The sequence below is a fragment of the Coffea arabica genome, chromosome 11e (assembly GCF_036785885.1).
Source record: "Coffea arabica cultivar ET-39 chromosome 11e, Coffea Arabica ET-39 HiFi, whole genome shotgun sequence".
NCBI lineage: Eukaryota > Viridiplantae > Streptophyta > Magnoliopsida > Gentianales > Rubiaceae > Coffea > Coffea arabica.
In genome coordinates, this window is record NC_092331.1 from 32613924 (window position 1) to 32633680 (window position 19757).

A 19757-nucleotide genomic window follows, 5' to 3' on the forward strand; every position below is an offset into this window, starting at 1 on the left:
CGATTTCGGGTCAACCCGTGGTGACCTGATATGACCCGATACGACCCGTTTACGAATTAAAAATAATTTAATAAACATAAAAATAATTTTATCTAACTAAACTAAGTTATTCTTTTTTTCAAAGGCATTAATTACTTAATCCTAAACGAATTTATTTAATTTGTGTGAAGTTGAAATTATTATACTTGGACAAATAATATATTATATTATTTTTCACTTTTGTATTGTTTTAATTTATTTTATATTTTGCTTGGGATAAAACACTTTTACGGTGTTTAATTTATTTTAGATTTGATTTGGAATCATTTATTTAAATTTTTATTACTTGATTATGTAATTAGTTTTGTGAGAAATTGATTTTATTAGAAATTACAGTGATAAATTAATAAATTAAAATTAAGTTTCGGGTCATTTCGGGTCGACCCGCCGCCCCGTAAACCTGAAATTTTCGGGTTCGGGTCAGCATACCTGACCCGTCACGGGTTGGCGGGTCGGGGTTCGGGTCAACAGATTTTCTGGCGGGTCTGTTGACCCGAACCCGACCCGCCAACCTGATTTGGACCCGAATTGCCACCCCTAACTGCAAGCGTGAAGGATTGATTTCATGATAATTTAGAGTTGCGGGATGAGGGAAAAAAACAGGGTGCAAATCAATAACAAAAAAATATATAAAGTAAATAAATAAAAGGATAAGAGGAAAATGCTTGAATTGACGCTTAAAATGAATTTCGGTCTAGAAAAGCCACACTGCTTCGCAGGACGGGGTAGTTTAAAAGAATAACGCGAAAGGAACATGGCGGGTGCGATCATACCAGCACTAATGCACCGGATCCCATCAGAACTCCGAAGTTAAGCGTGCTTGGGCGAGAGTAGTACTAGGATGGGTGACCCCCTGGGAAGTCCTCGTGTTGCACCCCTCTCTTTTTTGTTTCGAAATCCAAATTTCCTATTCGTTCTTTATCCTGTAGTAATTTAGCTCCGTCGGAACGATTGCTTAATATTTTGCTTCTTGTCGAAGCGTGAAGGAGGATCTGAAGGCGCGAGACAAATCAGGAACGGTACGGCTCGATCAAAGCCCGGATCGTCGCTCAAATTTGTCGGCGCAAATGTATCACCGCAACTAGGGGTGGCAATTTTCGACACGACACGAACCTAACACGAAATTAATGGGTTTGGATTGAGGTTTCGGGAATTCGGGTCAGAATCGGGTTGGACCCGATGAACCCGAAAAGAAAACCGGTCGATTTCGGGTCAACCCGTGGTGACCTGATATGACCCGATATGACCCGTTTACGAATTAAAAATAATTTAATAAACATAAAAATAATTTTATCTAACTAAACTAAGTTATTCTTTTTTTCAAAGGCATTAATTACTTAATCCTAAACGAATTTATTTAATTTGTGTGAAGTTGAAATTATTATACTTGGACAAATAATATATTATATTATTTTTCACTTTTGTATTGTTTTAATTTATTTTATATTTTGCTTGGGATAAAACACTTTTACGGTGTTTAATTTATTTTAGATTTGATTTGGAATCATTTATTTAAATTTTTATTACTTGATTATGTAATTAGTTTTGTGAGAAATTGATTTTATTAGAAATTACAGTGATAAATTAATAAATTAAAATTAAGTTTCGGGTCATTTCGGGTCGACCCGCCGCCCCGTAAACCTGAAATTTTCGGGTTCGGGTCAGCATACCTGACCCGTCACGGGTTGGCGGGTCGGGGTTCGGGTCAACAGATTTTCTGGCGGGTCTGTTGACCCGAACCCGACCCGCCAACCTGATTTGGACCCGAATTGCCACCCCTAACTGCAAGCGTGAAGGATTGATTTCATGATAATTTAGAGTTGCGGGATGAGGGAAAAAAACAGGGTGCAAATCAATAACAAAAAAATATATAAAGTAAATAAATAAAAGGATAAGAGGAAAATGCTTGAATTGACGCTTAAAATGAATTTCGGTCTAGAAAAGCCACACTGCTTCGCAGGACGGGGTAGTTTAAAAGAATAACGCGAAAGGAACATGGCGGGTGCGATCATACCAGCACTAATGCACCGGATCCCATCAGAACTCCGAAGTTAAGCGTGCTTGGGCGAGAGTAGTACTAGGATGGGTGACCCCCTGGGAAGTCCTCGTGTTGCACCCCTCTCTTTTTTGTTTCGAAATCCAAATTTCCTATTCGTTCTTTATCCTGTAGTAATTTAGCTCCGTCGGAACGATTGCTTAATATTTTGCTTCTTGTCGAAGCGTGAAGGAGGATCTGAAGGCGCGAGACAAATCAGGAACGGTACGGCTCGATCAAAGCCCGGATCGTCGCTCAAATTTGTCGGCGCAAATGTATCACCGCAACTAGGGGTGGCAATTTTCGACACGACACGAACCTAACACGAAATTAATGGGTTTGGGTTGAGGTTTCGGGAATTCGGGTCAGAATCGGGTTGGACCCGATGAACCCGAAAAGAAAACCGGTCGATTTCGGGTCAACCCGTGGTGACCTGATATGACCCGATATGACCCGTTTACGAATTAAAAATAATTTAATAAACATAAAAATAATTTTATCTAACTAAACTAAGTTATTCTTTTTTTCAAAGGCATTAATTACTTAATCCTAAACGAATTTATTTAATTTGTGTGAAGTTGAAATTATTATACTTGGACAAATAATATATTATATTATTTTTCACTTTTGTATTGTTTTAATTTATTTTATATTTTGCTTGGGATAAAACACTTTTACGGTGTTTAATTTATTTTAGATTTGATTTGGAATCATTTATTTAAATTTTTATTACTTGATTATGTAATTAGTTTTGTGAGAAATTGATTTTATTAGAAATTACAGTGATAAATTAATAAATTAAAATTAAGTTTCGGGTCATTTCGGGTCGACCCGCCGCCCCGTAAACCTGAAATTTTCGGGTTCGGGTCAGCATACCTGACCCGTCACGGGTTGGCGGGTCGGGGTTCGGGTCAACAGATTTTCTGGCGGGTCTGTTGACCCGAACCCGACCCGCCAACCTGATTTGGACCCGAATTGCCACCCCTAACTGCAAGCGTGAAGGATTGATTTCATGATAATTTAGAGTTGCGGGATGAGGGAAAAAAACAGGGTGCAAATCAATAACAAAAAAATATATAAAGTAAATAAATAAAAGGATAAGAGGAAAATGCTTGAATTGACGCTTAAAATGAATTTCGGTCTAGAAAAGCCACACTGCTTCGCAGGACGGGGTAGTTTAAAAGAATAACGCGAAAGGAACATGGCGGGTGCGATCATACCAGCACTAATGCACCGGATCCCATCAGAACTCCGAAGTTAAGCGTGCTTGGGCGAGAGTAGTACTAGGATGGGTGACCCCCTGGGAAGTCCTCGTGTTGCACCCCTCTCTTTTTTGTTTCGAAATCCAAATTTCCTATTCGTTCTTTATCCTGTAGTAATTTAGCTCCGTCGGAACGATTGCTTAATATTTTGCTTCTTGTCGAAGCGTGAAGGAGGATCTGAAGGCGCGAGACAAATCAGGAACGGTACGGCTCGATCAAAGCCCGGATCGTCGCTCAAATTTGTCGGCGCAAATGTATCACCGCAACTAGGGGTGGCAATTTTCGACACGACACGAACCTAACACGAAATTAATGGGTTTGGGTTGAGGTTTCGGGAATTCGGGTCAGAATCGGGTTGGACCCGATGAACCCGAAAAGAAAACCGGTCGATTTCGGGTCAACCCGTGGTGACCTGATATGACCCGATATGACCCGTTTACGAATTAAAAATAATTTAATAAACATAAAAATAATTTTATCTAACTAAACTAAGTTATTCTTTTTTTCAAAGGCATTAATTACTTAATCCTAAACGAATTTATTTAATTTGTGTGAAGTTGAAATTATTATACTTGGACAAATAATATATTATATTATTTTTCACTTTTGTATTGTTTTAATTTATTTTATATTTTGCTTGGGATAAAACACTTTTACGGTGTTTAATTTATTTTAGATTTGATTTGGAATCATTTATTTAAATTTTTATTACTTGATTATGTAATTAGTTTTGTGAGAAATTGATTTTATTAGAAATTACAGTGATAAATTAATAAATTAAAATTAAGTTTCGGGTCATTTCGGGTCGACCCGCCGCCCCGTAAACCTGAAATTTTCGGGTTCGGGTCAGCATACCTGACCCGTCACGGGTTGGCGGGTCGGGGTTCGGGTCAACAGATTTTCTGGCGGGTCTGTTGACCCGAACCCGACCCGCCAACCTGATTTGGACCCGAATTGCCACCCCTAACTGCAAGCGTGAAGGATTGATTTCATGATAATTTAGAGTTGCGGGATGAGGGAAAAAAACAGGGTGCAAATCAATAACAAAAAAATATATAAAGTAAATAAATAAAAGGATAAGAGGAAAATGCTTGAATTGACGCTTAAAATGAATTTCGGTCTAGAAAAGCCACACTGCTTCGCAGGACGGGGTAGTTTAAAAGAATAACGCGAAAGGAACATGGTGGGTGCGATCATACCAGCGCTAATGCACCGGATCCCATCAGAACTCCGAAGTTAAGCGTGCTTGGGCGAGAGTAGTACTAGGATGGGTGACCCCCTGGGAAGTCCTCGTGTTGCACCCCTCTCTTTTTTGTTTCGAAATCCAAATTTCCTATTCGTTCTTTATCCTGTAGTAATTTAGCTCCGTCGGAACGATTGCTTAATATTTTGCTTCTTGTCGAAGCGTGAAGGAGGATCTGAAGGCGCGAGACAAATCAGGAACGGTACGGCTCGATCAAAGCCCGGATCGTCGCTCAAATTTGTCGGCGCAAATGTATCACCGCAACTAGGGGTGGCAATTTTCGACACGACACGAACCTAACACGAAATTAATGGGTTTGGGTTGAGGTTTCGGGAATTCGGGTCAGAATCGGGTTGGACCCGATGAACCCGAAAAGAAAACCGGTCGATTTCGGGTCAACCCGTGGTGACCTGATATGACCCGATATGACCCGTTTACGAATTAAAAATAATTTAATAAACATAAAAATAATTTTATCTAACTAAACTAAGTTATTCTTTTTTTCAAAGGCATTAATTACTTAATCCTAAACGAATTTATTTAATTTGTGTGAAGTTGAAATTATTATACTTGGACAAATAATATATTATATTATTTTTCACTTTTGTATTGTTTTAATTTATTTTATATTTTGCTTGGGATAAAACACTTTTACGGTGTTTAATTTATTTTAGATTTGATTTGGAATCATTTATTTAAATTTTTATTACTTGATTATGTAATTAGTTTTGTGAGAAATTGATTTTATTAGAAATTACAGTGATAAATTAATAAATTAAAATTAAGTTTCGGGTCATTTCGGGTCGACCCGCCGCCCCGTAAACCTGAAATTTTCGGGTTCGGGTCAGCATACCTGACCCGTCACGGGTTGGCGGGTCGGGGTTCGGGTCAACAGATTTTCTGGCGGGTCTGTTGACCCGAACCCGACCCGCCAACCTGATTTGGACCCGAATTGCCACCCCTAACTGCAAGCGTGAAGGATTGATTTCATGATAATTTAGAGTTGCGGGATGAGGGAAAAAAACAGGGTGCAAATCAATAACAAAAAAATATATAAAGTAAATAAATAAAAGGATAAGAGGAAAATGCTTGAATTGACGCTTAAAATGAATTTCGGTCTAGAAAAGCCACACTGCTTCGCAGGACGGGGTAGTTTAAAAGAATAACGCGAAAGGAACATGGCGGGTGCGATCATACCAGCACTAATGCACCGGATCCCATCAGAACTCCGAAGTTAAGCGTGCTTGGGCGAGAGTAGTACTAGGATGGGTGACCCCCTGGGAAGTCCTCGTGTTGCACCCCTCTCTTTTTTGTTTCGAAATCCAAATTTCCTATTCGTTCTTTATCCTGTAGTAATTTAGCTCCGTCGGAACGATTGCTTAATATTTTGCTTCTTGTCGAAGCGTGAAGGAGGATCTGAAGGCGCGAGACAAATCAGGAACGGTACGGCTCGATCAAAGCCCGGATCGTCGCTCAAATTTGTCGGCGCAAATGTATCACCGCAACTAGGGGTGGCAATTTTCGACACGACACGAACCTAACACGAAATTAATGGGTTTGGGTTGAGGTTTCGGGAATTCGGGTCAGAATCGGGTTGGACCCGATGAACCCGAAAAGAAAACCGGTCGATTTCGGGTCAACCCGTGGTGACCTGATATGACCCGATACGACCCGTTTACGAATTAAAAATAATTTAATAAACATAAAAATAATTTTATCTAACTAAACTAAGTTATTCTTTTTTTCAAAGGCATTAATTACTTAATCCTAAACGAATTTATTTAATTTGTGTGAAGTTGAAATTATTATACTTGGACAAATAATATATTATATTATTTTTCACTTTTGTATTGTTTTAATTTATTTTATATTTTGCTTGGGATAAAACACTTTTACGGTGTTTAATTTATTTTAGATTTGATTTGGAATCATTTATTTAAATTTTTATTACTTGATTATGTAATTAGTTTTGTGAGAAATTGATTTTATTAGAAATTACAGTGATAAATTAATAAATTAAAATTAAGTTTCGGGTCATTTCGGGTCGACCCGCCGCCCCGTAAACCTGAAATTTTCGGGTTCGGGTCAGCATACCTGACCCGTCACGGGTTGGCGGGTCGGGGTTCGGGTCAACAGATTTTCTGGCGGGTCTGTTGACCCGAACCCGACCCGCCAACCTGATTTGGACCCGAATTGCCACCCCTAACTGCAAGCGTGAAGGATTGATTTCATGATAATTTAGAGTTGCGGGATGAGGGAAAAAAACAGGGTGCAAATCAATAACAAAAAAATATATAAAGTAAATAAATAAAAGGATAAGAGGAAAATGCTTGAATTGACGCTTAAAATGAATTTCGGTCTAGAAAAGCCACACTGCTTCGCAGGACGGGGTAGTTTAAAAGAATAACGCGAAAGGAACATGGCGGGTGCGATCATACCAGCGCTAATGCACCGGATCCCATCAGAACTCCGAAGTTAAGCGTGCTTGGGCGAGAGTAGTACTAGGATGGGTGACCCCCTGGGAAGTCCTCGTGTTGCACCCCTCTCTTTTTTGTTTCGAAATCCAAATTTCCTATTCGTTCTTTATCCTGTAGTAATTTAGCTCCGTCGGAACGATTGCTTAATATTTTGCTTCTTGTCGAAGCGTGAAGGAGGATCTGAAGGCGCGAGACAAATCAGGAACGGTACGGCTCGATCAAAGCCCGGATCGTCGCTCAAATTTGTCGGCGCAAATGTATCACCGCAACTAGGGGTGGCAATTTTCGACACGACACGAACCTAACACGAAATTAATGGGTTTGGGTTGAGGTTTCGGGAATTCGGGTCAGAATCGGGTTGGACCCGATGAACCCGAAAAGAAAACCGGTCGATTTCGGGTCAACCCGTGGTGACCTGATATGACCCGATATGACCCGTTTACGAATTAAAAATAATTTAATAAACATAAAAATAATTTTATCTAACTAAACTAAGTTATTCTTTTTTTCAAAGGCATTAATTACTTAATCCTAAACGAATTTATTTAATTTGTGTGAAGTTGAAATTATTATACTTGGACAAATAATATATTATATTATTTTTCACTTTTGTATTGTTTTAATTTATTTTATATTTTGCTTGGGATAAAACACTTTTACGGTGTTTAATTTATTTTAGATTTGATTTGGAATCATTTATTTAAATTTTTATTACTTGATTATGTAATTAGTTTTGTGAGAAATTGATTTTATTAGAAATTACAGTGATAAATTAATAAATTAAAATTAAGTTTCGGGTCATTTCGGGTCGACCCGCCGCCCCGTAAACCTGAAATTTTCGGGTTCGGGTCAGCATACCTGACCCGTCACGGGTTGGCGGGTCGGGGTTCGGGTCAACAGATTTTCTGGCGGGTCTGTTGACCCGAACCCGACCCGCCAACCTGATTTGGACCCGAATTGCCACCCCTAACTGCAAGCGTGAAGGATTGATTTCATGATAATTTAGAGTTGCGGGATGAGGGAAAAAAACAGGGTGCAAATCAATAACAAAAAAATATATAAAGTAAATAAATAAAAGGATAAGAGGAAAATGCTTGAATTGACGCTTAAAATGAATTTCGGTCTAGAAAAGCCACACTGCTTCGCAGGACGGGGTAGTTTAAAAGAATAACGCGAAAGGAACATGGCGGGTGCGATCATACCAGCGCTAATGCACCGGATCCCATCAGAACTCCGAAGTTAAGCGTGCTTGGGCGAGAGTAGTACTAGGATGGGTGACCCCCTGGGAAGTCCTCGTGTTGCACCCCTCTCTTTTTTGTTTCGAAATCCAAATTTCCTATTCGTTCTTTATCCTGTAGTAATTTAGCTCCGTCGGAACGATTGCTTAATATTTTGCTTCTTGTCGAAGCGTGAAGGAGGATCTGAAGGCGCGAGACAAATCAGGAACGGTACGGCTCGATCAAAGCCCGGATCGTCGCTCAAATTTGTCGGCGCAAATGTATCACCGCAACTAGGGGTGGCAATTTTCGACACGACACGAACCTAACACGAAATTAATGGGTTTGGGTTGAGGTTTCGGGAATTCGGGTCAGAATCGGGTTGGACCCGATGAACCCGAAAAGAAAACCGGTCGATTTCGGGTCAACCCGTGGTGACCTGATATGACCCGATATGACCCGTTTACGAATTAAAAATAATTTAATAAACATAAAAATAATTTTATCTAACTAAACTAAGTTATTCTTTTTTTCAAAGGCATTAATTACTTAATCCTAAACGAATTTATTTAATTTGTGTGAAGTTGAAATTATTATACTTGGACAAATAATATATTATATTATTTTTCACTTTTGTATTGTTTTAATTTATTTTATATTTTGCTTGGGATAAAACACTTTTACGGTGTTTAATTTATTTTAGATTTGATTTGGAATCATTTATTTAAATTTTTATTACTTGATTATGTAATTAGTTTTGTGAGAAATTGATTTTATTAGAAATTACAGTGATAAATTAATAAATTAAAATTAAGTTTCGGGTCATTTCGGGTCGACCCGCCGCCCCGTAAACCTGAAATTTTCGGGTTCGGGTCAGCATACCTGACCCGTCACGGGTTGGCGGGTCGGGGTTCGGGTCAACAGATTTTCTGGCGGGTCTGTTGACCCGAACCCGACCCGCCAACCTGATTTGGACCCGAATTGCCACCCCTAACTGCAAGCGTGAAGGATTGATTTCATGATAATTTAGAGTTGCGGGATGAGGGAAAAAAACAGGGTGCAAATCAATAACAAAAAAATATATAAAGTAAATAAATAAAAGGATAAGAGAAAAATGCTTGAATTGACGCTTAAAATGAATTTCGGTCTAGAAAAGCCACACTGCTTCGCAGGACGGGGTAGTTTAAAAGAATAACGCGAAAGGAACATGGCGGGTGCGATCATACCAGCACTAATGCACCGGATCCCATCAGAACTCCGAAGTTAAGCGTGCTTGGGCGAGAGTAGTACTAGGATGGGTGACCCCCTGGGAAGTCCTCGTGTTGCACCCCTCTCTTTTTTGTTTCGAAATCCAAATTTCCTATTCGTTCTTTATCCTGTAGTAATTTAGCTCCGTCGGAACGATTGCTTAATATTTTGCTTCTTGTCGAAGCGTGAAGGAGGATCTGAAGGCGCGAGACAAATCAGGAACGGTACGGCTCGATCAAAGCCCGGATCGTCGCTCAAATTTGTCGGCGCAAATGTATCACCGCAACTAGGGGTGGCAATTTTCGACACGACACGAACCTAACACGAAATTAATGGGTTTGGGTTGAGGTTTCGGGAATTCGGGTCAGAATCGGGTTGGACCCGATGAACCCGAAAAGAAAACCGGTCGATTTCGGGTCAACCCGTGGTGACCTGATATGACCCGATATGACCCGTTTACGAATTAAAAATAATTTAATAAACATAAAAATAATTTTATCTAACTAAACTAAGTTATTCTTTTTTTCAAAGGCATTAATTACTTAATCCTAAACGAATTTATTTAATTTGTGTGAAGTTGAAATTATTATACTTGGACAAATAATATATTATATTATTTTTCACTTTTGTATTGTTTTAATTTATTTTATATTTTGCTTGGGATAAAACACTTTTACGGTGTTTAATTTATTTTAGATTTGATTTGGAATCATTTATTTAAATTTTTATTACTTGATTATGTAATTAGTTTTGTGAGAAATTGATTTTATTAGAAATTACAGTGATAAATTAATAAATTAAAATTAAGTTTCGGGTCATTTCGGGTCGACCCGCCGCCCCGTAAACCTGAAATTTTCGGGTTCGGGTCAGCATACCTGACCCGTCACGGGTTGGCGGGTCGGGGTTCGGGTCAACAGATTTTCTGGCGGGTCTGTTGACCCGAACCCGACCCGCCAACCTGATTTGGACCCGAATTGCCACCCCTAACTGCAAGCGTGAAGGATTGATTTCATGATAATTTAGAGTTGCGGGATGAGGGAAAAAAATAGGGTGCAAATCAATAACAAAAAAATATATAAAGTAAATAAATAAAAGGATAAGAGGAAAATGCTTGAATTGACGCTTAAAATGAATTTCGGTCTAGAAAAGCCACACTGCTTCGCAGGACGGGGTAGTTTAAAAGAATAACGCGAAAGGAACATGGCGGGTGCGATCATACCAGCACTAATGCACCGGATCCCATCAGAACTCCGAAGTTAAGCGTGCTTGGGCGAGAGTAGTACTAGGATGGGTGACCCCCTGGGAAGTCCTCGTGTTGCACCCCTCTCTTTTTTGTTTCGAAATCCAAATTTCCTATTCGTTCTTTATCCTGTAGTAATTTAGCTCCGTCGGAACGATTGCTTAATATTTTGCTTCTTGTCGAAGCGTGAAGGAGGATCTGAAGGCGCGAGACAAATCAGGAACGGTACGGCTCGATCAAAGCCCGGATCGTCGCTCAAATTTGTCGGCGCAAATGTATCACCGCAACTAGGGGTGGCAATTTTCGACACGACACGAACCTAACACGAAATTAATGGGTTTGGGTTGAGGTTTCGGGAATTCGGGTCAGAATCGGGTTGGACCCGATGAACCCGAAAAGAAAACCGGTCGATTTCGGGTCAACCCGTGGTGACCTGATATGACCCGATACGACCCGTTTACGAATTAAAAATAATTTAATAAACATAAAAATAATTTTATCTAACTAAACTAAGTTATTCTTTTTTTCAAAGGCATTAATTACTTAATCCTAAACGAATTTATTTAATTTGTGTGAAGTTGAAATTATTATACTTGGACAAATAATATATTATATTATTTTTCACTTTTGTATTGTTTTAATTTATTTTATATTTTGCTTGGGATAAAACACTTTTACGGTGTTTAATTTATTTTAGATTTGATTTGGAATCATTTATTTAAATTTTTATTACTTGATTATGTAATTAGTTTTGTGAGAAATTGATTTTATTAGAAATTACAGTGATAAATTAATAAATTAAAATTAAGTTTCGGGTCATTTCGGGTCGACCCGCCGCCCCGTAAACCTGAAATTTTCGGGTTCGGGTCAGCATACCTGACCCGTCACGGGTTGGCGGGTCGGGGTTCGGGTCAACAGATTTTCTGGCGGGTCTGTTGACCCGAACCCGACCCGCCAACCTGATTTGGACCCGAATTGCCACCCCTGACTGCAAGCGTGAAGGATTGATTTCATGATAATTTAGAGTTGCGGGATGAGGGAAAAAAACAGGGTGCAAATCAATAACAAAAAAATATATAAAGTAAATAAATAAAAGGATAAGAGGAAAATGCTTGAATTGACGCTTAAAATGAATTTCGGTCTAGAAAAGCCACACTGCTTCGCAGGACGGGGTAGTTTAAAAGAATAACGCGAAAGGAACATGGCGGGTGCGATCATACCAGCACTAATGCACCGGATCCCATCAGAACTCCGAAGTTAAGCGTGCTTGGGCGAGAGTAGTACTAGGATGGGTGACCCCCTGGGAAGTCCTCGTGTTGCACCCCTCTCTTTTTTGTTTCGAAATCCAAATTTCCTATTCGTTCTTTATCCTGTAGTAATTTAGCTCCGTCGGAACGATTGCTTAATATTTTGCTTCTTGTCGAAGCGTGAAGGAGGATCTGAAGGCGCGAGACAAATCAGGAACGGTACGGCTCGATCAAAGCCCGGATCGTCGCTCAAATTTGTCGGCGCAAATGTATCACCGCAACTAGGGGTGGCAATTTTCGACACGACACGAACCTAACACGAAATTAATGGGTTTGGGTTGAGGTTTCGGGAATTCGGGTCAGAATCGGGTTGGACCCGATGAACCCGAAAAGAAAACCGGTCGATTTCGGGTCAACCCGTGGTGACCTGATATGACCCGATACGACCCGTTTACGAATTAAAAATAATTTAATAAACATAAAAATAATTTTATCTAACTAAACTAAGTTATTCTTTTTTTCAAAGGCATTAATTACTTAATCCTAAACGAATTTATTTAATTTGTGTGAAGTTGAAATTATTATACTTGGACAAATAATATATTATATTATTTTTCACTTTTGTATTGTTTTAATTTATTTTATATTTTGCTTGGGATAAAACACTTTTACGGTGTTTAATTTATTTTAGATTTGATTTGGAATCATTTATTTAAATTTTTATTACTTGATTATGTAATTAGTTTTGTGAGAAATTGATTTTATTAGAAATTACAGTGATAAATTAATAAATTAAAATTAAGTTTCGGGTCATTTCGGGTCGACCCGCCGCCCCGTAAACCTGAAATTTTCGGGTTCGGGTCAGCATACCTGACCCGTCACGGGTTGGCGGGTCGGGGTTCGGGTCAACAGATTTTCTGGCGGGTCTGTTGACCCGAACCCGACCCGCCAACCTGATTTGGACCCGAATTGCCACCCCTAACTGCAAGCGTGAAGGATTGATTTCATGACAATTTAGAGTTGCGGGATGAGGGAAAAAAACAGGGTGCAAATCAATAACAAAAAAATATATAAAGTAAATAAATAAAAGGATAAGAGGAAAATGCTTGAATTGACGCTTAAAATGAATTTCGGTCTAGAAAAGCCACACTGCTTCGCAGGACGGGGTAGTTTAAAAGAATAAAGCGAAAGGAACATGGCGGGTGCGACCATACCAGCACTAATGCACCGGATCCCATCAGAACTCCGAAGTTAAGCGTGCTTGGGCGAGAGTAGTACTAGGATGGGTGACCCCCTGGGAAGTCCTCGTGTTGCACCCCTCTCTTTTTTGTTTCGAAATCCAAATTTCCTATTCGTTCTTTATCCTGTAGTAATTTAGCTCCGTCGGAACGATTGCTTAATATTTTGCTTCTTGTCGAAGCGTGAAGGAGGATCTGAAGGCGCGAGACAAATCAGGAACGGTACGGCTCGATCAAAGCCCGGATCGTCGCTCAAATTTGTCGGCGCAAATGTATCACCGCAACTAGGGGTGGCAATTTTCGACACGACACGAACCTAACACGAAATTAATGGGTTTGGGTTGAGGTTTCGGGAATTCGGGTCAGAATCGGGTTGGACCCGATGAACCCGAAAAGAAAACCGGTCGATTTCGGGTCAACCCGTGGTGACCTGATATGACCCGATATGACCCGTTTACGAATTAAAAATAATTTAATAAACATAAAAATAATTTTATCTAACTAAACTAAGTTATTCTTTTTTTCAAAGGCATTAATTACTTAATCCTAAACGAATTTATTTAATTTGTGTGAAGTTGAAATTATTATACTTGGACAAATAATATATTATATTATTTTTCACTTTTGTATTGTTTTAATTTATTTTATATTTTGCTTGGGATAAAACACTTTTACGGTGTTTAATTTATTTTAGATTTGATTTGGAATCATTTATTTAAATTTTTATTACTTGATTATGTAATTAGTTTTGTGAGAAATTGATTTTATTAGAAATTACAGTGATAAATTAATAAATTAAAATTAAGTTTCGGGTCATTTCGGGTCGACCCGCCGCCCCGTAAACCTGAAATTTTCGGGTTCGGGTCAGCATACCTGACCCGTCACGGGTTGGCGGGTCGGGGTTCGGGTCAACAGATTTTCTGGCGGGTCTGTTGACCCGAACCCGACCCGCCAACCTGATTTGGACCCGAATTGCCACCCCTAACTGCAAGCGTGAAGGATTGATTTCATGATAATTTAGAGTTGCGGGATGAGGGAAAAAAACAGGGTGCAAATCAATAACAAAAAAATATATAAAGTAAATAAATAAAAGGATAAGAGGAAAATGCTTGAATTGACGCTTAAAATGAATTTCGGTCTAGAAAAGCCACACTGCTTCGCAGGACGGGGTAGTTTAAAAGAATAAAGCGAAAGGAACATGGCGGGTGCGATCATACCAGCATTAATGCACCGGATCCCATCAGAACTCCGAAGTTAAGCGTGCTTGGGCGAGAGTAGTACTAGGATGGGTGACCCCCTGGGAAGTCCTCGTGTTGCACCCCTCTCTTTTTTGTTTCGAAATCCAAATTTCCTATTCGTTCTTTATCCTGTAGTAATTTAGCTCCGTCGGAACGATTGCTTAATATTTTGCTTCTTGTCGAAGCGTGAAGGAGGATCTGAAGGCGCGAGACAAATCAGGAACGGTACGGCTCGATCAAAGCCCGGATCGTCGCTCAAATTTGTCGGCGCAAATGTATCACCGCAACTAGGGGTGGCAATTTTCGACACGACACGAACCTAACACGAAATTAATGGGTTTGGGTTGAGGTTTCGGGAATTCGGGTCAGAATCGGGTTGGACCCGATGAACCCGAAAAGAAAACCGGTCGATTTCGGGTCAACCCGTGGTGACCTGATATGACCCGATACGACCCGTTTACGAATTAAAAATAATTTAATAAACATAAAAATAATTTTATCTAACTAAACTAAGTTATTCTTTTTTTCAAAGGCATTAATTACTTAATCCTAAACGAATTTATTTAATTTGTGTGAAGTTGAAATTATTATACTTGGACAAATAATATATTATATTATTTTTCACTTTTGTATTGTTTTAATTTATTTTATATTTTGCTTGGGATAAAACACTTTTACGGTGTTTAATTTATTTTAGATTTGATTTGGAATCATTTATTTAAATTTTTATTACTTGATTATGTAATTAGTTTTGTGAGAAATTGATTTTATTAGAAATTACAGTGATAAATTAATAAATTAAAATTAAGTTTCGGGTCATTTCGGGTCGACCCGCCGCCCCGTAAACCTGAAATTTTCGGGTTCGGGTCAGCATACCTGACCCGTCACGGGTTGGCGGGTCGGGGTTCGGGTCAACAGATTTTCTGGCGGGTCTGTTGACCCGAACCCGACCCGCCAACCTGATTTGGACCCGAATTGCCACCCCTAACTGCAAGCGTGAAGGATTGATTTCATGATAATTTAGAGTTGCGGGATGAGGGAAAAAAACAGGGTGCAAATCAATAACAAAAAAATATATAAAGTAAATAAATAAAAGGATAAGAGGAAAATGCTTGAATTGACGCTTAAAATGAATTTCGGTCTAGAAAAGCCACACTGCTTCGCAGGACGGGGTAGTTTAAAAGAATAAAGCGAAAGGAACATGGCGGGTGCGACCATACCAGCACTAATGCACCGGATCCCATCAGAACTCCGAAGTTAAGCGTGCTTGGGCGAGAGTAGTACTAGGATGGGTGACCCCCTGGGAAGTCCTCGTGTTGCACCCCTCTCTTTTTTGTTTCGAAATCCAAATTTCCTATTCGTTCTTTATCCTGTAGTAATTTAGCTCCGTCGGAACGATTGCTTAATATTTTGCTTCTTGTCGAAGCGTGAAGGAGGATCTGAAGGCGCGAGACAAATCAGGAACGGTACGGCTCGATCAAAGCCCGGATCGTCGCTCAAATTTGTCGGCGCAAATGTATCACCGCAACTAGGGGTGGCAATTTTCGACACGACACGAACCTAACACGAAATTAATGGGTTTGGGTTGAGGTTTCGGGAATTCGGGTCAGAATCGGGTTGGACCCGATGAACCCGAAAAGAAAACCGGTCGATTTCGGGTCAACCCGTGGTGACCTGATATGACCCGATACGACCCGTTTACGAATTAAAAATAATTTAATAAACATAAAAATAATTTTATCTAACTAAACTAAGTTATTCTTTTTTTCAAAGGCATTAATTACTTAATCCTAAACGAATTTATTTAATTTGTGTGAAGTTGAAATTATTATACTTGGACAAATAATATATTATATTATTTTTCACTTTTGTATTGTTTTAATTTATTTTATATTTTGCTTGGGATAAAACACTTTTACGGTGTTTAATTTATTTTAGATTTGATTTGGAATCATTTATTTAAATTTTTATTACTTGATTATGTAATTAGTTTTGTGAGAAATTGATTTTATTAGAAATTAAAGTGATAAATTAATAAATTAAAATTAAGTTTCGGGTCATTTCGGGTCGACCCGCCGCCCCGTAAACCTGAAATTTTCGGGTTCGGGTCAGCATACCTGACCCGTCACGGGTTGGCGGGTCGGGGTTCGGGTCAACAGATTTTCTGGCGGGTCTGTTGACCCGAACCCGACCCGCCAACCTGATTTGGACCCGAATTGCCACCCCTAACTGCAAGCGTGAAGGATTGATTTCATGATAATTTAGAGTTGCGGGATGAGGGAAAAAAACAGGGTGCAAATCAATAACAAAAAAATATATAAAGTAAATAAATAAAAGGATAAGAGGAAAATGCTTGAATTGACGCTTAAAATGAATTTCGGTCTAGAAAAGCCACACTGCTTCGCAGGACGGGGTAGTTTAAAAGAATAACGCGAAAGGAACATGGCGGGTGCGATCATACCAGCACTAATGCACCGGATCCCATCAGAACTCCGAAGTTAAGCGTGCTTGGGCGAGAGTAGTACTAGGATGGGTGACCCCCTGGGAAGTCCTCGTGTTGCACCCCTCTCTTTTTTGTTTCGAAATCCAAATTTCCTATTCGTTCTTTATCCTGTAGTAATTTAGCTCCGTCGGAACGATTGCTTAATATTTTGCTTCTTGTCGAAGCGTGAAGGAGGATCTGAAGGCGCGAGACAAATCAGGAACGGTACGGCTCGATCAAAGCCCGGATCGTCGCTCAAATTTGTCGGCGCAAATGTATCACCGCAACTAGGGGTGGCAATTTTCGACACGACACGAACCTAACACGAAATTAATGGGTTTGGGTTGAGGTTTCGGGAATTCGGGTCAGAATCGGGTTGGACCCGATGAACCCGAAAAGAAAACCGGTCGATTTCGGGTCAACCCGTGGTGACCTGATATGACCCGATATGACCCGTTTACGAATTAAAAATAATTTAATAAACATAAAAATAATTTTATCTAACTAAACTAAGTTATTCTTTTTTTCAAAGGCATTAATTACTTAATCCTAAACGAATTTATTTAATTTGTGTGAAGTTGAAATTATTATACTTGGACAAATAATATATTATATTATTTTTCACTTTTGTATTGTTTTAATTTATTTTATATTTTGCTTGGGATAAAACACTTTTACGGTGTTTAATTTATTTTAGATTTGATTTGGAATCATTTATTTAAATTTTTATTACTTGATTATGTAATTAGTTTTGTGAGAAATTGATTTTATTAGAAATTACAGTGATAAATTAATAAATTAAAATTAAGTTTCGGGTCATTTCGGGTCGACCCGCCGCCCCGTAAACCTGAAATTTTCGGGTTCGGGTCAGCATACCTGACCCGTCACGGGTTGGCGGGTCGGGGTTCGGGTCAACAGATTTTCTGGCGGGTCTGTTGACCCGAACCCGACCCGCCAACCTGATTTGGACCCGAATTGCCACCCCTAACTGCAAGCGTGAAGGATTGATTTCATGATAATTTAGAGTTGCGGGATGAGGGAAAAAAACAGGGTGCAAATCAATAACAAAAAAATATATAAAGTAAATAAATAAAAGGATAAGAGGAAAATGCTTGAATTGACGCTTAAAATGAATTTCGGTCTAGAAAAGCCACACTGCTTCGCAGGACGGGGTAGTTTAAAAGAATAACGCGAAAGGAACATGGCGGGTGCGATCATACCAGCACTAATGCACCGGATCCCATCAGAACTCCGAAGTTAAGCGTGCTTGGGCGAGAGTAGTACTAGGATGGGTGACCCCCTGGGAAGTCCTCGTGTTGCACCCCTCTCTTTTTTGTTTCGAAATCCAAATTTCCTATTCGTTCTTTATCCTGTAGTAATTTAGCTCCGTCGGAACGATTGCTTAATATTTTGCTTCTTGTCGAAGCGTGAAGGAGGATCTGAAGGCGCGAGACAAATCAGGAACGGTACGGCTCGATCAAAGCCCGGATCGTCGCTCAAATTTGTCGGCGCAAATGTATCACCGCAACTAGGGGTGGCAATTTTCGACACGACACGAACCTAACACGAAATTAATGGGTTTGGGTTGAGGTTTCGGGAATTCGGGTCAGAATCGGGTTGGACCCGATGAACCCGAAAAGAAAACCGGTCGATTTCGGGTCAACCCGTGGTGACCTGATATGACCCGATATGACCCGTTTACGAATTAAAAATAATTTAATAAACATAAAAATAATTTTATCTAACTAAACTAAGTTATTCTTTTTTTCAAAGGCATTAATTACTTAATCCTAAACGAATTTATTTAATTTGTGTGAAGTTGAAATTATTATACTTGGACAAATAATATATTATATTATTTTTCACTTTTGTATTGTTTTAATTTATTTTATATTTTGCTTGGGATAAAACACTTTTACGGTGTTTAATTTATTTTAGATTTGATTTGGAATCATTTATTTAAATTTTTATTACTTGATTATGTAATTAGTTTTGTGAGAAATTGATTTTATTAGAAATTACAGTGATAAATTAATAAATTAAAATTAAGTTTCGGGTCATTTCGGGTCGACCCGCCGCCCCGTAAACCTGAAATTTTCGGGTTCGGGTCAGCATACCTGACCCGTCACGGGTTGGCGGGTCGGGGTTCGGGTCAACAGATTTTCTGGCGGGTCTGTTGACCCGAACCCGACCCGCCAACCTGATTTGGACCCGAATTGCCACCCCTAACTGCAAGCGTGAAGGATTGATTTCATGATAATTTAGAGTTGCGGGATGAGGGAAAAAAACAGGGTGCAAATCAATAACAAAAAAATATATAAAGTAAATAAATAAAAGGATAAGAGGAAAATGCTTGAATTGACGCTTAAAATGAATTTCGGTCTAGAAAAGCCACACTGCTTCGCAGGACGGGGTAGTTTAAAAGAATAACGCGAAAGGAACATGGCGGGTGCGATCATACCAGCACTAATGCACCGGATCCCATCAGAACTCCGAAGTTAAGCGTGCTTGGGCGAGAGTAGTACTAGGATGGGTGACCCCCTGGGAAGTCCTCGTGTTGCACCCCTCTCTTTTTTGTTTCGAAATCCAAATTTCCTATTCGTTCTTTATCCTGTAGTAATTTAGCTCCGTCGGAACGATTGCTTAATATTTTGCTTCTTGTCGAAGCGTGAAGGAGGATCTGAAGGCGCGAGACAAATCAGGAACGGTACGGCTCGATCAAAGCCCGGATCGTCGCTCAAATTTGTCGGCGCAAATGTATCACCGCAACTAGGGGTGGCAATTTTCGACA

At 39.5% G+C, this 19757-nt stretch overlaps 16 non-coding genes across 16 annotated transcripts; all 16 read left to right on the plus strand.

Annotated features, from left to right (window-relative positions):
- Positions 1-798: 798 nt before the first annotated feature.
- On the plus strand, positions 799-917 carry LOC140022066 (5S ribosomal RNA). Its single transcript, XR_011826047.1, has one exon. It is a non-coding gene; the product is annotated as a 5S ribosomal RNA (ribosomal RNA).
- Positions 918-2039: 1122 nt separating this feature from the next.
- Positions 2040-2158, plus strand: LOC140022077 (5S ribosomal RNA). The gene has a single exon (XR_011826058.1). It is a non-coding gene; the product is annotated as a 5S ribosomal RNA (ribosomal RNA).
- Positions 2159-3280: 1122 nt separating this feature from the next.
- On the plus strand, positions 3281-3399 carry LOC140022089 (5S ribosomal RNA). Its single transcript, XR_011826070.1, has one exon. It is a non-coding gene; the product is annotated as a 5S ribosomal RNA (ribosomal RNA).
- A 1122-nt stretch (positions 3400-4521) lies between these two features.
- LOC140030148 (5S ribosomal RNA) lies at positions 4522-4640 on the plus strand. The gene has a single exon (XR_011834062.1). It is a non-coding gene; the product is annotated as a 5S ribosomal RNA (ribosomal RNA).
- A 1122-nt stretch (positions 4641-5762) lies between these two features.
- LOC140022100 (5S ribosomal RNA) lies at positions 5763-5881 on the plus strand. Its single transcript, XR_011826081.1, has one exon. It is a non-coding gene; the product is annotated as a 5S ribosomal RNA (ribosomal RNA).
- Positions 5882-7003: 1122 nt separating this feature from the next.
- Positions 7004-7122, plus strand: LOC140030150 (5S ribosomal RNA). Its single transcript, XR_011834064.1, has one exon. It is a non-coding gene; the product is annotated as a 5S ribosomal RNA (ribosomal RNA).
- Positions 7123-8244: 1122 nt separating this feature from the next.
- On the plus strand, positions 8245-8363 carry LOC140030151 (5S ribosomal RNA). The gene has a single exon (XR_011834065.1). It is a non-coding gene; the product is annotated as a 5S ribosomal RNA (ribosomal RNA).
- A 1122-nt stretch (positions 8364-9485) lies between these two features.
- Positions 9486-9604, plus strand: LOC140022111 (5S ribosomal RNA). The gene has a single exon (XR_011826093.1). It is a non-coding gene; the product is annotated as a 5S ribosomal RNA (ribosomal RNA).
- Positions 9605-10726: 1122 nt separating this feature from the next.
- LOC140022122 (5S ribosomal RNA) lies at positions 10727-10845 on the plus strand. Its single transcript, XR_011826104.1, has one exon. It is a non-coding gene; the product is annotated as a 5S ribosomal RNA (ribosomal RNA).
- A 1122-nt stretch (positions 10846-11967) lies between these two features.
- LOC140022133 (5S ribosomal RNA) lies at positions 11968-12086 on the plus strand. Its single transcript, XR_011826115.1, has one exon. It is a non-coding gene; the product is annotated as a 5S ribosomal RNA (ribosomal RNA).
- Positions 12087-13208: 1122 nt separating this feature from the next.
- On the plus strand, positions 13209-13327 carry LOC140029457 (5S ribosomal RNA). The gene has a single exon (XR_011833362.1). It is a non-coding gene; the product is annotated as a 5S ribosomal RNA (ribosomal RNA).
- Positions 13328-14449: 1122 nt separating this feature from the next.
- Positions 14450-14568, plus strand: LOC140030193 (5S ribosomal RNA). The gene has a single exon (XR_011834107.1). It is a non-coding gene; the product is annotated as a 5S ribosomal RNA (ribosomal RNA).
- A 1122-nt stretch (positions 14569-15690) lies between these two features.
- LOC140029568 (5S ribosomal RNA) lies at positions 15691-15809 on the plus strand. Its single transcript, XR_011833474.1, has one exon. It is a non-coding gene; the product is annotated as a 5S ribosomal RNA (ribosomal RNA).
- Positions 15810-16931: 1122 nt separating this feature from the next.
- Positions 16932-17050, plus strand: LOC140022144 (5S ribosomal RNA). Its single transcript, XR_011826126.1, has one exon. It is a non-coding gene; the product is annotated as a 5S ribosomal RNA (ribosomal RNA).
- Positions 17051-18172: 1122 nt separating this feature from the next.
- Positions 18173-18291, plus strand: LOC140022155 (5S ribosomal RNA). Its single transcript, XR_011826137.1, has one exon. It is a non-coding gene; the product is annotated as a 5S ribosomal RNA (ribosomal RNA).
- A 1122-nt stretch (positions 18292-19413) lies between these two features.
- Positions 19414-19532, plus strand: LOC140022166 (5S ribosomal RNA). Its single transcript, XR_011826148.1, has one exon. It is a non-coding gene; the product is annotated as a 5S ribosomal RNA (ribosomal RNA).
- The last annotated feature ends 225 nt before the right edge of the window (positions 19533-19757 follow it).